This window comes from Otolemur garnettii, unplaced genomic scaffold, assembly GCF_000181295.1.
Source record: "Otolemur garnettii isolate 467f Iridium unplaced genomic scaffold, OtoGar3 scaffold00007, whole genome shotgun sequence".
Lineage (NCBI taxonomy): Eukaryota > Metazoa > Chordata > Mammalia > Primates > Galagidae > Otolemur > Otolemur garnettii.
This window is the reverse complement of record NW_003852402.1, coordinates 36,381,648-36,383,933: the sequence shown is the minus strand read 5'-3', so window position 1 is coordinate 36,383,933 and position 2,286 is coordinate 36,381,648. Positions and strand designations below refer to the sequence as shown.

At 39.0% G+C, this 2,286-nt stretch overlaps 1 protein-coding gene across 1 annotated transcript in view; it reads right to left on the bottom strand.

Annotated features, from left to right (window-relative positions):
• Positions 1–2,286, bottom strand: part of PPFIA2 (PTPRF interacting protein alpha 2) — a 482,044-nt gene that overhangs the window by 468,452 nt on the left and 11,306 nt on the right. The window lies entirely within an intron of this gene.

The following is a 2,286-nucleotide window of genomic DNA, read 5'->3' as shown; positions in this document are numbered from 1 at the left end:
ACTTTCCCGAGGTTTCCTCTTGTTATAATTAAAAGGATTGCTTTTACTACTCTTCAGAAGATACAATAAAACCCTTGAGATGGCGCCTAACGGGTTAATGAATGGATGCCGCTGCTTGTTCTGCTCACCAAGCTTTTGCTCAGATTCATTATTTATCATATTTCTGTCACTGTCCTATTTCCATCACATATTAGTGTAAATATTGGTTTAATCATCCATCACCTCAAATAAGCTAAGCATTCCGCGAAGGAAGAGGCATTTTTGATTTGTGGTCTTTGTTTCTGTCAGCTGAGCACATTTTCCCCAGAGTAACCCACATGCCCATCATTTGTGTCCCTATAAATGAGATACAGGCTTATCTCACGCATCTGTTATTATAACATTCTGCTTAGAGGTCCGTGACTTCCAGAAATATGTAAGATCCCTGAGGGCAGGAATGCAGTGTCTGCCAGGTAGACCATCAGCACACATCCCTGTTCCCACTGTTTCCCATTTTGGGGTGCAGACGGAATGCAAGGGCACAGAGAATGAGGGGGGTAAGTGATAGTCGTGCTCCCCAGGCCTGTGAAACTCACGATTTGATTTCTTCTTTGACCTCACTGACCCTCTTCCTCCAGCAGACAAGTATTAACTAATGTTCTGGAGTACAGTAGCAGTTAGGAGATGCAGAGACATAAAACGGAAAACCTCTATGCTCCGAGAAATTGCATTGCGCTTGCAGAAAAAAGCATCCATGTAACGGCACTGAACCAGCCCGCATTAATAGGAAGTGTAGGCTTGTGTTCATGTTATAAGGTGCAGAGTAGGAGACTGCAGATGAGAAGAGGGGCAGGTTAGAGATCAAGCTTTAGGAAACAATAAAAAAAAAAAAAGCTGCATCATTTATTTTCCGGATTAGTGTTGTACAAATATAATTACACGTGTTATCCAAGGTGATTGTTAAAAATATGAAATCAGAATTTCCAGAGAAAATAATGTCATTTTCAACAAGGACTGTGAGTGATTCTCATTTTCAGTCAAGTTTGGAAAAACTCCTCTCACTGATTGGGAGCCATGCAAAGATAATGTTTAAGAGCTTAATTGAGAAATAATTTGCATACTATTAAATTCATCTCTTGTCAGGTACACACTGTCACGATTTGTATATCGGGAGGGCTGTGTAGTCGTCACCACAATCCAATGCTAAAACATTCTATCACCCCCGCAAAGGCTCCTCACCCCACTTGCAGCCATTGCCTTTGCCCACTGCCAGCCCCAGGCAACTGCGAATCTCCTTTCTTGCTCAGAGCTCTGTGTTTTCTTGATATTTCATGAACATAGGATCCTGATGCAGGACGTGTTGTGATTGGCTTCTTCCACTCAGGAGGATGCTTTGGAGGTTCTTTGCTGCTGTGGTGCCAGTGGTTTGTCTCTCCTTACTGCGGAACAGCCATTAATTTCATAGACACACAGCAGCACTTTCTTTATTGATTTGTCACTGGGGGACAGTAGTGCCGCTTTCATACACTGGCCACTAGGAATAACACTGCTACGAACATTTGCCAACAGGTTGCATATAAACACGTGTGTTTATTTTTCTTGATTAGATTTCTGAAAGTGAGATTTATGTCTTTTTAAAAGTAAACTTTCAAACCATTTTTGATGATGACTGTAGCATATCACCTACCCATTAGCAATGTACGAAAGTTCTAGATTTGCCACAACCTCATGAAGACTTGGAATTGTCTCTCGATTATAATAAATCTGGTGGTTGCGAAATATAGGTTAAATGTGAAATTCCTAATGATTATAGGTGTCGAGCATATTTTCAGGTTTCTTCCATTCAGTGTTGGCGAAACGTCTATTCAAATTGTTTTCTCATTTTTCAGAGAGGTTGTCTCCTTGTTGACTTGTGAGAGTTTTTCTACATTCTGAATATATGTCCTGTGTCAGATATGTGATCTGAAAATATTTTCTCCTACTTGTTCTGCAATTCTTACGTTTTAAAAGCATTTTTGAGGTATAAAATGTTTAATTTTGATGCAGTTGAAGTCTAATCCAAGGTCTCAAAGAGTTTTCCTTTTTTTTTTTTTTTGTCATTCTAATATGTATGCAGTTGTATTCTTACATTTAGGACCATGAATCTTTTCCAGATCATTTTTTGTTTACCGTGTGTGGTAAGAATATACAGTAATCTTTTTGCATGCAACTATCCAATTATTCCAGCATAATTTGTTGAAAAATTAACTTTTCCACATTGAATTGTTTTGGAATATTTGTTGAAAATTATTTGACCCTATGTCCATG